This window comes from Caretta caretta, chromosome 2 (genome assembly GCF_965140235.1).
Source record: "Caretta caretta isolate rCarCar2 chromosome 2, rCarCar1.hap1, whole genome shotgun sequence".
Taxonomy (NCBI): domain Eukaryota; kingdom Metazoa; phylum Chordata; order Testudines; family Cheloniidae; genus Caretta; species Caretta caretta.
Window position 1 is genome coordinate 150,171,760 of NC_134207.1, and position 14,902 is coordinate 150,186,661.

Genomic DNA, 14,902 nt, shown 5'->3' on the forward strand with positions numbered 1-14,902 from the left:
CTTAGAGACTAACCAATTTATTTGAGCATGAGCTTTCGTGAGCTACAGCTCACTTCATCGGATGCATACCGTGAAGTGAGCTGTAGCTCACGAAAGCTCATGCTCAAATAAATTGGTTAGTCTCTAAGGTGCCACAAGTACTCCTTTTCTTTTTGCGAATAAAGACTAACACGGCTGTTACTCTGAAACTTATAAGTCAAGGTTATTCTAATGAATGTTCACTTCTTAATTAACTGATTTTTTTCAGCTATCAGGTAGCTGCATAGTAGTGAAGTAAATCTTTTCCGTACCTTTATCCATACATTGACAATGATGATCAAAAGGATGGAATGCACGCCATATGAGCAAAGGCTGAAGGGACTGGGTATGTTTAGTATGGAAAAGAGGAGATTCAGGAGGGACATATTAGCAGTCTTCTTGAAAGGCTTGAAAAGCTGTCATAAAAAAGATGGAAAAAAGTTGTTCTATTTTGCCACAGAGGGCAAGACAATAGGCAATGGGTTCAAACTATAGAATAACAGTTTTAGATTAAATCTCAGGAAACACTGCTTAATTGTAAGAACAGTAGGACAATGGAACAGACTCCCTCGGGAGGTCATAGAAGCTCCTTCACTTGAGGTCTTCAAAAGAAAGCTGGGTCACCACCTGTCCTGGATGGTTTAGACACAACAAATCCTGTATTTTGACAAGAGTTAGACTAGATGACCCTTGCGGTCCCTTCTAACCCTATGGTTCTATGATTTCCGGAGTATCTTTGCATTATCTCAATCTCCTACTAAAATAGTCACTATACCTAAGTTATTCAGCAAAAGTGTCTATTTAGGGGACCGAAAGTGATATTTATTTATAGATCAGAACTCTTCCATTTTAGTCCAGCAAGAATTCAGGCAATGCTAAAACAGCCAGGCTTTCAACACCTATAGTTTTATTATTGTTGGGGGTCCCATTCTTTTAATGTGTTTGTTGCAGAATCAACTGTTTGCAAGCAGGTCAGTAGATCGACCATTTTAATTTTTCTACTGTATAGGAAAGGAGATTGGTTTTACTGATAGATACTGAGTGTCTGGTTCTTAATTATACCGAGGCCCATTTACACCTGTCTAGCAGTTGTGATAGACCCAGGCCAATTGGGTACAACAGAGTATCTTTTTGAAGCAGATATACTGGCCACTGGATTAACAGTTTTCTGTTACCTGACTGACCAGAGCAGGGGCTGCTCCAGGCTAGTGAGAACACCTGACTCCAATTAACCTGCAAAGAGTCAGGTGAGGCCATTAAGCTAATGTGACCACCTGACTCTAATTAAGGGCCCTCTGATAATATAAAAGGGCTCACTCCAGTCAGGCAGAGAGGAGTTGGGGAGCTAGAGGAGAGGAAGTGTGGCTGAAGGGCTGGTTAATGAAGACACCTTCAAGTCATTGGTAAGAGAGAAGCAGGAGAGCTGTGGGGAAGTAGCCCAGGGACATGTAGCAACTCTGGCTGTAAAAGGTTGACTGCCAACAGCTGCTACCATTAGGGTCCCTGGACCGGAACCCGGAGTAGAGGGCGGGTCTGGGTTCCCTCCAACCCACCACTACAGAAACACCTCCTGGGAGGGGAAAACAGGCCCCTGTCAGGACAGGAGGCTAAACTGTTTTGGCATGAGGCTGTAGGAGCAACAGACTGTGGGAACTCTCTCACCAACCTCCATTGCTGGCTTTGATGAAAAGGGCTCAGTAGACTGTATCCCTGGCCCTAGAGAGAGAAGGGCTACGTGGAGGGTTGTAGTGAGCCTCTGAAGCTAGCATAAACTGCCTGGAAGTGCGGGACCCACGGGGACAAGGTCGGAGCTCTGCCACACAGTGTATGCCCATTGTAAGGCCCCTTTACAGTTTTGTAAAACTGTATTAAAGGACCCTCATAAAACTGAGACTTTAAACCGGACGATGAGATTTTTCATATCTAGTGTATGCCTAAAGGCTGATCTACTCTATTCCAACAACCAAAGGTCATATCAACATTCTAGAGGAGTTGAAAGATCACTCTTATGCTAAACTAAATAAAAAAGTGACACTTCATAAAATTAATTTAGTAAACTGCTGCATGTTCTCTTTAATGTTTAGAGACCATATGTCTAGCAACTTTACTCCCCAGGGCTCCCAAGTTGTTTCACACATATGGTTCCCCCTCCATTAAAATACAGCCAGTAACACTACATTAGCAATTCTATGTAGTGCTTTAAGGGGATAGTAAAGAATAACTTAAAATACCTCCAGTGGGTTCAGGTAAACAACATTTAATTTTTAAAATTTATATAATGTAACTTGGATTTTGGTAACAGTATTGAGATTATCACCTCAACTCCTGAGACAGGAATATGGGATTTTCAAATGCCAAAAGTCATTAAGGAGGACTTTGAAGGGGATCAACTCACCTCTGGCACCTCTTTGTGGCCAGGCCTGGCATAGTAGCTCTCTCACCGTGGCTCTCTCTTGCCAATGGCTGTTTCACCTCTCAGTAGCTCTCTCTTGCCAATGGCTGATTCACCTCTGCAGTGGCCCACCTTTTCCTGTGACTTGATCCTCTAGCCAGCTCACTTTAAAATCTCTCCCCTTCCAGGGTAGTCCATGAACAAAACACAAGGCAAATCATTGCAAATGAACTGACTTAGTCAGAGATAGAGGAGAATGATTCCCTTTCAGGTGCATCAGGATCTGGCCCTCCTTTCCCTCAGGGTGGGTCCTTTAGACAATGATTGTCTGGGAAGCTCCTGCCTTCATTCAACCCTTTCTTCAGGGTCTGAAGGTCTTTCCTCATCCCTAGTCTGCCAACAAGTGATTTGGTCTGCTTTGCCTTTTGAACTCCTCCTCCAGCCTGTGCATACCTTGCAGTTGTGGCGGGGCAGAGTTGTCTGAGCCCAAAGCAGCACCTTAATTAACCCCTTGTCATCCAGCATGGTGTTTGTATACCCCATCACAAGATGCTATTTCACATTTCATCTAAAAGACAACATAATGGTCATTAGTACAAATAGCTCTTCAGCATCTTAGTTAGTCAATATTAATTCTGGGAGAGGCATTAACTATTGAATCACCAACATTAATTTTGGAAGTACTTCTGTTGTTATCCTTCCAAGTCTGAGTAAGAGACATTCTTGGTGACAGTTATGCAGGGTGACTACAATGGCTGTTTAAAAAAAAAAAGAGTATACTAACAAAACACATCTGTGATGGAATTTGGAATTTTAGCCATGCGCTCATGAACAAGCAGCTATATTGCACCAGCTTCTAAAAACCAGGCATGCAAATTCCAAATAATTTCTTTATGATCTTGTTTAACTCAGGATTCAGCTGGAAGTTGATATGTAATGGTGGGTTTTCTTTTGGAAGAACTTGAACTGGCTCCTAAGCCTCTAGGAAAGGAGATGTGCAATCCTGGGACCCTGAGCAGAGACCCAGTTTTCATTCATAGAATAGAAGTATCATAAAATCTCAGGGTTGGAAGGGACCTCAGGAGGTCATCTAGTCCAACTCCCTGCTCAAAGCAGGACCAATCCCCAATTTTTGCCCCAGATCCCTAAAGGGCCCCCTCAAGGATTGAACTTACAACTCTGGCTTTAGCAGGCCAATGCTCAAACCACTGAGCTATCTCTTCCTCCCTCCCCCCGCATAAGCTATGTGTCTTTAAGGGAATAACAATTCATTGTGGGTTGACTCAGCCATCAGCAGCAGGATCTGGAAGGGTATGTGTACACTGCAGTTAGCAAGGGTAATTGGCATCCAAGTTTGAGCTTAGCCCAGGGATGAGCATTCCCACAACAAAGCACTACCAATGTTACTGTGTCTTCACTGGTGCTAAACTTGCAAATGTTTATCTGAGGAGATATGCCATGGTTCTTTGTGCTGAATTCTTTCCCACTCAACTGTGTCAATTGTAGGAGAATTTGTCTGTTTTTCCCCTCAGTTCCTTTGGGCAGGATCGTGGGAAGGCATTTGAAGAGTGTTAGCACTTGAGTGACTTTGTTTGTGTCCTCACTGCAAAGTAGGTGGGTTCTAGCCCAAATGGAAGTAGGACTTGGACTCTAACATATATCCCCAGCTGAGTAAACTAGTCTGGGCTTAAAGCACTTCCAAATGCAGGTTGGAGGATTTTCTGTGTGGATGATAAGAGGGTTTGGGCACACCAGCTAGTCAAAACAGTAGTACACAAAGCAGGGAATGCTGCACTGGGGGGACCCAGCCAGAGTAACTCCTCTCTGCAGCACCCCCTGGACCCAGATCAGGGAAGAGAAGACCCCTCCACACATACTAAGAACTCTGGGACAAAGGACATGCCTGTCACCCCCGCAACATCATCATGTGATCCAGGGGCCTCTGGACATAAAGAGTATGTCTACATTGGAATAAAAGACATGAAGCATGGCCTCAGATGGCCTGTGTCAGCTGACTTGGTCTCTTGAGGCTCAGGCTACATGGCTCAAAATTGTTGGGTAGCTGTTGGGGATTGAGCTGGAGTCTGGGACCCTGTGAGTGGGGAGGATACCAGAGCCAGGGCTCCAGAACCTCTACACAGCAATTTTACAGCCCTGCAGCCCAAGCCTCACAAGTCTGAGTCTGCTGACCTAGGCTTGCCACAAGTCTTTAATTTCTATGAGAACTTCCTACACTTTTAATTGGAGTTTCTCTGCCCTATGCTGATTGACAGTTTACTCCACTCTCACTCTCCTGAGTCTCTTCCCCTCAGCTTCACACCACAGCTTCCCCTTTTATCCCCTTCTTTCTTTTCCTGTCCTCTTTCAATCTGAGTAACATATGCTGGAGGTCTCATACTGTTAGTAACAAAACATCCTTGGAATGGCTAAACATTAAAGATGATGATTTCCTAACTCAAAAAATGTTGCAGGCAACACAGCAGCAAGGCTCTGTGGTGTCAGAGCTGGGAAAGGGGACACTGAGAGAGAAAATTGGAATCATGCTTGCTGGAAGTTTACCCCAATAAACATTGAATTGTTTGCACCTTCAGACTTTGGGTATTGTTGCTCTTTGTTCATGCGAGAAGGACCAGGGAAGTGAGTGGGTGAAGGAATAAGCCCCCTAACATCTTGGTGCCATGACTCGGATGCATTGCATTGGATAGGTGAGTGGCAGCCTGTAAGTCCCCTTCCCCAACAGTCCGCGCAGCTGCTTGGAGGGGGTATCGCAAACTCTCATGATGGCAGTTGTGGGTTCTGGCAAGCCAGGGTAAAGGATTTTTTGGATAAATGGATAAGGAAGAACCAGGACCCACACCAGGTGCAGGGGTCAACCTGGGATGAGATTAAAAAGGAAATGGAGGTAGTGTTAGGGGACCCAGAAGGATGGGGGGTGGCTGAGGAGCCCACCCACCTTTGGTATATGGGTAGCGGAAGAGGGTCCCTGCCCATTGGGACTGAATGCCTTCCAGGGAAAGGAGGCACTTCAGGCCACTTGTGAGAGGTTTGAAGTAAGGGCAGCATTATGGGAAGCTGCCAGTAATCTTTCAAGTTTGGTGCTGCTTCAGCAAGGGCTGCTGAAGGATTGTAAATTAGTTAGGGATGATTTGGCACAACAGGGTTTAGAGTCAAAAGCAGAGTTAACAGATTACCTTTAGAGACAGGAGCTGGGACTTGGTCCTGGGGGAGTGGGGGAAAAAAATGGTTTCAAAGTGAAAAATGGCAGGGTTTTCAGGAGCAGGTAACAACCCCCACTCTTCTCCCAGAGCCAAGATGAGAACCTGGGGATGAGGGTTCCCAACTGTTGCAACCCAGGGAGCCTACTCTTGGCTCAGAGCTAACTATATCCTTTTCTTCTTTTCCTTCTTCTTTTTCTCAGTTTACTTAATTTGCTGCTGGTAGCCTGTACTTTAAACTGACCTGACAGGCTTAATTGGTTTCTTTCCACCTCTTCCCTTTTGCAAAAATTGATAATACAGGGTTTGAAGGAAAGTAAACGTTTGGGAGTTGTGGAAATGGTAAAAAGTAACAGTTGTGGTGTTAAAAGAAGGAAGTTTTTGGTTTAATAATAAAACCCAGTTATATAAATGTAACTGTATGTGCAACTCTGTGCAGTCACATTGGATGGAAGCTTGGTAATTAAATTATACAACGGGGTCAGGTAGAGTGACTACTAGTACCACTATGCTTCTGTCCCCAAAAGCCTTTACAGCTATTCTGAGGGAAAATGGGCCCTTTTCCTACAGAAATGGTCTATAAGGGACTTCTGCAGGCAGCAGGCGGAGAGATAATCTGATTAAAATTATTTAATTATTGGGTAATGTAATCACTAAAGGGGTTTCTATTGGAACTTAACTTGGCTGCCCCTGGATGTCTCTAGTTGTACAAGATGGGAGTGTAATCGGGGTACAGTTGTGTAAAAACAAGTAATTGCAGTGCAAGGGATGTTAGGTAAAAGAGAATTTTGTGTGTGCGCACAGGAAAAAGAAAAGGAAAAGGGGAACAATGATGAGAACACTGAGCCTTAGGGTGGCTCTGCAGGATCAGACTGTCGCTTTGGTGGGGGTGCATGAAAACTCTGTGGGCACAGAGGAGGCAGTTACACCTTGTGTAAAATTAATATGGCTAATATAATGTTGTAGAGGTTAAACTATGGAAGGAATGTGCATTTTCCCAGGACGTGTGCAGTGTATATTGGAGAAGGGGTAAAAGAAAAGCAGACAAAACATGCTACTTAATTAAAATCCTATTAGACTCCAAAAGGAGCCAAAAGAGGTTGTGCTTTCTTTTTCAGATCTGTGTTTTAGAGCAGGAGATGGAAAGTAATCAGAACTCTGGTGGAAGTGAAATGCGTCCCTTTTAAGACAGTCTGAGCTGCTAATAGCTTTAAATCCAAAAGCAAGCCAGAAAGCCTCTGTGTGGATGCAAAATACCTAGCTAATGGGGGAAGAAGAGAACTGCCCATAAGTGCCAGCACAAAGGAGCTGCAAATAATGAATACATTTGGTCAGCAAACAAGCTACTAGAAGACTCAGATTATGGCCCTCCAGGAAAGGGAGGTGAAAAAACAAGTCAAGCCTAAAAATAAGGGGAAAAGGTTAACCCTAAGGTGTGTGTGTGTGTGTGTACAGTGCAGAAACCTGAAGCTGTCTCTCAGCTATTACCTAAGAATAAACATAAAGCTTTGTACAGCAGAGAAACTACTGCAAACCTGGTCTGTTGTACAAGAGGGGAAACTGAAGTACACCACCTCATGAATTTCATAAATGACCAGTAAGTGGGGTAATTCACTAGCCTGACTATAGAACAAAATAAAAACAGCCTGGAGGTAATTCTTCTATTTTTCCTGCAATTAACAAGGAGATTTGTAAAATTAAGTGGTATTATTATTAAGTAATAATCTGTCCCCATCAGGGGAGTGGAAATTGTTTCGTTTGTTTTTCAGACAGTCTACAAGCAAGCTGGCGCCAGCAGAAGAATAACCCAAAATACCCAAAATTTATGTTTTGTGTTGTTTGACTGTGGTGTTTGTCTTTTTGCTAGCATTGTTGTGTTTCAATCAACAAAAAACCTCATGACGTACGTGGGCGATGGCTTCAAAAGGCTAACCTGGGGGGGAACACGGCTATGGGAATGCAAATGCTCAACTAGAAGGCCAGCACCTGTGTAATAGCTACCATGGTATCTGAAAATGGAATGGCAACTAAGGTGGCCTCCACAAGCCCTATGGAAATAATGAGAAGGGGAGGAGCTCACTGGGAATCAATGGAGGGGTGTGTGAAATGGTGTAAATCCAGAGAAGATATTTAGATGTGCCCCTCCCTGATGGCCATGGAGGAGCACACCCAATGGCCTATGGCAAGGGGTGGACAATTGGGTGTACTGAGTATGAGGTATTTTTCTGGGAATGTACATATTACTAGGGATACAATTACACCATCCCATCACCAAACTACACACATCTACATGCTGCTATCTGGACTCTGTTGCACAAATGGATCTGTGAATTTTACTGTTGTAAATAATCAAACCAGGGCATACTGCCTGATTCCATACCAAGTGTTTAAGTTGGTTTAAACAATAACCCCTTTCTCTGTAAACATTCAATGGACTTACAATAAACAAAAGCATGCAAAACCTGCAGGGGCAGCTTGTTACAACTGCCAGCAACTGGACACGTTAAAATCTTTACCCTGTTGAAGGAGGAGAGGCAGTGTTTTGCTGGTGACCAGGATGTTGGACCATATTGCAGTGGTCAGGACTCTTGGTGTTGCTGTGATTTGTCATAGTAGCTGGTGTATTGTTAACTGTACTTGTGTTACGTTGCATATGGAAACAATCAGGGGGGGGGGCACAACCTCCTAAAGAACAGCCACTAATTATATCCTATAAGTAAAGTAGAAAGCCCTCCTCACACCGCAGAGTACTAGACAACCTGGATCCAACCTTCTTGGGCCCACTCTAATGGGAAGTCTGGAACACTAATTGGAATAGGTGTGGTATGCCCATATGAGAGAAGGTGCAGGGCACGGTACTATACAAGGGGCAGTGGAACAAATGGAATATCAACACCTTCCACCTTGATGCCTGGCCCTATCAGGAAATGTGTCACCATATGTCCTATGCTTTTCCAAGGATACCTGGGAAGGAAGATCCCAAAAGAAAAGAAAGGGGGTGGGGGTGAGTGTTAGGATTTAGATATTCAGGCCTGTCTGTAAAGGCCTATACTTTAAGAATTTAGATATATGTTTATCATTTAGCTAGTTACAGAGGTATAAAAGAAAGAATCAAAATCACAGTCTGCCTGTTTATAGGCCTTCTCTCACTGTGATCATCTTAAGGCCATGTTCTTAGGCTAAGATCTTTGGTTAAGCAGCAGAGGCAGCCATAAGCCGGGAAGCGAAGGGTCACATCCTCACCAGTCACACTTAAATAAGGAAATCTAGGGCTGTTAGAAGGTGATCTGATCTATCACTTACAGAGAAAAGGAAAAGCCTAAAAGATTTAAAGAAAACTTAGTTTGATAGCATCCTGTCTGGCAAGAACTCATAATAGCTGGGGTGTAAAATCCTCATTTCTGTGTTCTCCTCTTCCCTATTGTTTGTCTGTATAATCTCTGTCTGGTTCTGTGATTGTTTCTGGCTGCTGTATAATTAATTTTGTTTGGGGTAAACCAATTACGGTGGTGGGATATAACCAGTTAAATAATCATGGTACAATATGTTAGGACTGGTTAGTTAAATTTCAGTAAAATGATTGGTTAAGGTATAGCTAAGCAGAACTCAAGTTTTACTATTTCGTCTGCAGTCAGTCAGGAAGTAAGGGGGGGAATGGGAACAGGGAGTGGGAACAGGGACACAGGCAAGGCTCTGTGGCGTCAGAGCTGGGAAGGGGGACACTGAGGAAGGAAATTGGAATCATTGCTTGCTGGAAGTTCACCCCAATAAACATCGAATTGTTTGCACCTTTGGACTTTGGGTATTGTTGCTCTCTGTTCATGCGAGAAGGACCAGGGAAGTGAGCGGGTGAAGGAATAAGCCCCCTAACAGACCTTGTCCTAACAGATAAAGAGAAACTGATGGCAGAACTAAAAAATAATGGCTGTTTAGATACATGACTCGATTGCATGTATCATGTGCAAGCAGAATAAAGTCCAGACCAGTAAATATATATTTAGTGTTTTAATAGGGCCAGTTTCACAAAGCTGAAAACAATTAGGAGCCAAATCATCTGGGAGGAAAAAATTAATCAGAAAATGTGAATGATAATTTGGAATCATTTAAAAAACACTTTACTAGATGCTTAACAAAAAACAACCCACAATTGAAGAAGGCAGCCATACTGGTTAAAAAGCAACCTGTTTAAATTCAGGCAACTGTAAAAATATAATACATATAAAACAAATGAAAGAAATGGAAAGTTGATAATAATGAATATAAATCAGAAATTATGAATTGTAGAAAATTGATATGGAAGGATACAAGGAGAACTCTATGGCCAGCAGAGTTAAGGACAATAAGAAGGAGCTTTTAAAATATATTAGAAACCAAAAGAATCCTGACAGTAGTTTTGGTCCATTACTGGATGAAAATGGTAGAATTATCAATAATAGTGCTGACAAGACAAAATAATTCAATAAATATTTCTGTTCTGTATTTGGGGAAAAACAGATGAGATAATTCACTAGTATCTCTAGGCGATGTTAAAGAGAAGCTACTAAAGTTAGACATTTTTAAATCAGCAGGTCCAGATAACTCCCGTTCAAAAGTTTTAAAAGAGCTGGCTGAGGAGCTCACTGGACCATTAATGTTGATTTTCCATACATTTTGGAGCACTGGGGATGTTTCAGAAGACTGGAAGAAAGCTAATGTTGTAACAATTTTTTAAAGGGATAAATGGGATGACTCAGGTTATTACAGGCTGTCAGCCTGACATTGATCCTAGGCAAAATAATGGAGAGGCTGATAGGAGACTCAATTAATAAAATAATTGAAGGAAGATCATGTAATTTATGCTTAGGAAAAATAGATCCTGTCAAACTAATACAGTTTTACTGCAATTACAAGTTTAGTTGACATAATATACTTAGACTTCTGTGGAGCGTTTGACTCAGTACTGCACATTTTGAATAAAAAGCTAGAATGATGTAAAATTAACACAGCACTCATTAAATGGATTCAAAACTGGCTAGCTGATAGGTATCAAAATAGAACTATAAATGGAGAATCATCAGTGAGCTGGTGTGGTTCTAGTGGAGTTCCACAGGAATCAGTTCTTGGCCCTTTGTTATTGAACATTTTTATCAATGACCTGGAAGAAAATATAAAATCATCACTGATAAAATTTGCAGATGACACAAAAACTGGGGGGAGTGGTAAATAATGAAGAGGACAAATCACTGACTCAGAGTGAACTGGATTACTTGGTAAACTGGATACTGTCAGGAATCAAGGCCTGCAGCAGAGCTAATGTCCAGGTGGCAGCCTCATCAGTTCAGCTGGTCTGCAGCAGTCTGCCTGATTGGCCATGCCACCTGATTGGCTGCAGGGAGCAGTGGGCTGGCTCTTAAGCCAGCAGCAGCTTGCTGGCTTCTTAATGATCACGACTACCACTGTGCCTCCTCCTGTGTTACCTTGTTCCTGCTGTTTCTGTCTTGCACCCAGCATTGCTTCTGTCCTGTCCCTGCCTTGAATCCCTCCTTCTATTGTGCTTGCTCCAGTTCCTGCTCTCCAGTTTGATCTGTGGCTTTGGGTCCTAACTACTGACTCTATGTCTGACCCTAGTCGTTGGGTCCTCATGTCCACTCCAACTACTAGGCTACACTGCCCTCATTCTGGTCAGTGGACAGACACAAACATTATGCATTTTAGTAAAATTAAATGTATACATCTGGGAACAAAGAACGTAGATCGTACTCACAGAAATGGGTCTCTATTGTGGGAAGCAGCAATCCTGGAAAAGATTTGGGGGTCATGGTGGATAATTAGCTGAACTTAAGCTTCCAGTGAATGCTGTGGCCAAAAGAGCAAATGTGATCCTAGGAAGCATAAACAGCAAGATCTCAAGTAGGAGTAGGGGAGATTATTTTATTTCTGTATTTGGCACTGGTGCAATGATTGCTGGTGCCCACAATTCGAGAAGGATATTGATAAATTGGAGAGGGTTTGTAGAACACACACAAGAATGATTAAAGGATTAGAAAACATGCCTTATAGTGATAGACTCAATCTGTTTATCTTAACAAAGAGAAGACTTACTTACAGTCTATAAGTACCTACTGGGGAACAAATATGTAATAATGGGCTCGTCAATCTAGCATAAGAAGATATAGCATGATCCAATGGCTGGAAGTTGAAACTAGACAAATTCAGACTAGAAATAAGCTCTAAATTTTTAATGGTGAGAGTAATTAACTATTCAAACAATTTACCAAGAGTTGTGGTGGATTCTCCATCTCTGACCATTTTAAAATCAATATTGGATGTTTTTCTAAGAGCTATGCTCTCGGAATTATTTAGGAAAGTTCTGTGGCCTGTGTTATACAGGAGGTCAGACTAGACTATCAAAATGATACCTTCTAGCCTTGGAATCTATGAATCTCCTTCCCATTTTTCCACACTTAGGTGATCCCTCCTAAGCAAACATATCCAAAGCAAACAAAAAAATTGTGGTATTAACATGCTGTTTGCTGCCATCATATAGTTTACCCCTCTTGTGTGTTGTATCCCTTCCACCATCTTGAGTCTTTCTTGTCTATTTAGACTGTAAACTCTTTGAGGCAAGGACTATCTGCTACTTTCTATCTGTACAGTACCTCACACAATGGGACCCTATTCCTGGTTGGCCCTTAGGCACTACCACAATAAAAAATTGTAAGCAGGGTCTCAATGAGCTCTCCGTTGACATCTAGTGATGCACTGGGAGGGGAATTCTTCAGGAGCACGCTGTGTTTGCATAGACATGCCGACTCAGCCTATATGTGCAGTATAATGGAGCTGCTTTGTCAAAATGATCAATTTTGGCTGGTTTGGGTTCTAAATCATGCGAGTATTTGAATGCAGGGATAATTAAATGTTTTATCCTTTTAGTATTAGTAAAGGGCAGCAGAACTGTGCCAAGCCTGCCCTGATTGAGGGAGTCAACCCTAAATGAACCTCATTTCCTAAGCAGGGGATAGGAATGTGGACTGTGCTTAAAGAGTCCTAAATACTGTTTGACCTGCCCCCTTCCAGAGTTTAATGACAGAGCTGATTAACCTCAATGAAGAGTCCTTGTTTCCAGTTGGTGATTCCTAGAACTGTCCTCACTGCTGAGCAAGTCTCGGGGCTTAGCCTGAGACTTTGTGTGCGAACAGTGAAAGGCAACACAGAGATTGAACTAGCAGTGAAGTTCCCTACTACCTGCTGAAATCACGGAGAGATGGGTTAAGGGGCAGAACCTCAGAATGTGATATTGTGGCAGCGGCCAGTGACAGCAACAGAGAGATGTAAGCAATAGCCGAAAGACAACAGCAGCTATGAACCACTTGCAGAGGCAGCAGAAGCTGAGGTATTGCCTCAGTGCCCCACCAAGGGTTGGGAAGTGATCCCCCACCATCATGAATGCACCTCTGAATTCTGGGTCTTCACTAACCCAGGACTGCCAGCTGTGAGTGGAGTGCTGTGGAGGGGAAGCTGAGTGATGTGTTAAGGGACATTTGTTTGTGGCACTTTCACACTGCAAGGTGAGAAACTGAGGCACATAACACTACTCAATGCATTTCCCACTGTGTTTTCCCAGTGATCACATGCTTTTGAATTATGGTTGTGGTGTTTTCCTAAATTAATGTTGGATCCCCTTTCCCTTTTAATTCAAATTTTACTGTGTTGTTTGCAGACTCAGAGCTTGCGAGAGGGGAAGGAACCCAGGTGTGGTTTCTAAAATGTAGACCAAAATCAGAAAATAGAAATGGTTTTGTTTACAAATATTGTTTCCTACATTGTTATATTTCTTTGGAAAACAAAAGTTCTACATCTCAGTTAATTGGGAATGAGAGGAGAGGCACAATGGTAAAATATTGCTCATGAGACTAAATCAAATTGCTGCTTAATGTTGGTGTGTAATTACACTAATATGCCTTAAAACCATGTTGTTGGGGTTTTGGTTTTGTTTTTTCCTCAGTTCTTAAGTTTTGCAAAGACCATTTCACTAGAAGAAACTACATACCTTGAAATACTTTCCAAAAGGGCTTGAGTATACTAAGACAAAAAACTTCTTAAGAAATTTTGCTACAGGGCTAATGCATTTTCCAATAGGTGCTTGTCTTGAGACTTCATGAAAACAGTCATTTAACTAAAGAAAGCAACTTCCTTTAAAATTGCACATTTATCCATAGGCAAAATAAATGATTTCAACAAAGAACTGTTCCTGAAATCTTGGAGTCATTCCCATTTTAGGTGACAAGTCTTTTGCTCTTCGATGCTAGGGATATTTCTCTAGGTCTGGATAAAGTACTGAAATTACACATTAAGGCACACAAAGGTAAACATTTAACTCAGAGCTGCTGATATTGAATGACCTTTATCCTACAGAAGTTTGAGAGAAGATATTTCTTAGTGAAAATGAGAATCAAGTCCTGATTGTTGCCAAGGCCCCTTTACACCACTCCAGCAGTGGAAAGAAGCATTAAAATGGGTAAGGCCCCTTAGTCTATGAGAATCATGCCCACAAACTCCAAAATGGGAAATATTTTAATAACTTACAGCACAATAAAAAATATATACTTCCAGTTCTAACCATGAAAAAAGTTACTATAAATATAATTATTACGGCTGTCAAGAGACTAAAAAAATTAATTGTGATTAATAGCATGATTTAAACATTTTATCACGATTAATCACACTGTTAAACAATAATAGAATACCATTTATTTAAATTTTTGGATGTTTCCTACATTTTCAAATATACTGATTTCAATTACAACACAGAATATAAAGTGTACATTGCTCACTTTATATTTTATTTCTGATGACAAGAATTTGCACTGTAAAAAACAAAAGAAATAGTATTTTTCAATTCACTTTATACAAGTACTGTAGTGCAATTTCTTTATCATGAAAGTTGAACTTACAAATGTAGAATTATGTACAAAAATAACTGCATTCAAAATCAAAACAATGTAAAATTGTAGGGCCTACAAGTCCGATCAGTCCTACTTCTTGTTCAGTCAGTCGCTCAGACAAACAAGTTTGTTTACATTTGCAGGAGATAATTCTGTCTGCTTCTTGTTTACACTGTCACCTGAAAGTGAGAACAGGCATTCTCATGGCACTGTTGTAACTGGCATGCCAGATGCGCTAAAGATTCATATATCCCTTCATACTTCAACCACCATTCCAGGGGACATGCATCCATGCTGATGACAAGTTCTTCTGGATAACAATCCAAAGCAGTGCAGACCGACGTATGTTCATT

The 14,902-nt window shown here is 41.8% G+C and overlaps 1 long non-coding RNA gene across 4 annotated transcripts in view; it reads right to left on the reverse strand.

Moving 5' to 3' along the window:
• The window catches only part of LOC125631964 (uncharacterized), a 93,556-nt gene that overhangs the window by 4,822 nt on the left and 73,832 nt on the right, over positions 1-14,902 (reverse strand). For 3 of the 4 annotated variants that reach the window (XR_007355117.2, XR_012667107.1, XR_012667109.1), the window contains 2 exons: positions 2,414-2,978; positions 291-434 (listed from right to left, as the gene is read on the reverse strand). This is a non-coding gene — a long non-coding RNA (uncharacterized LOC125631964). The remainder of the gene's footprint in view (positions 1-290; positions 435-2,413; positions 2,979-14,902) is intronic. The other variant, XR_012667108.1, reaches the window with a different exon arrangement.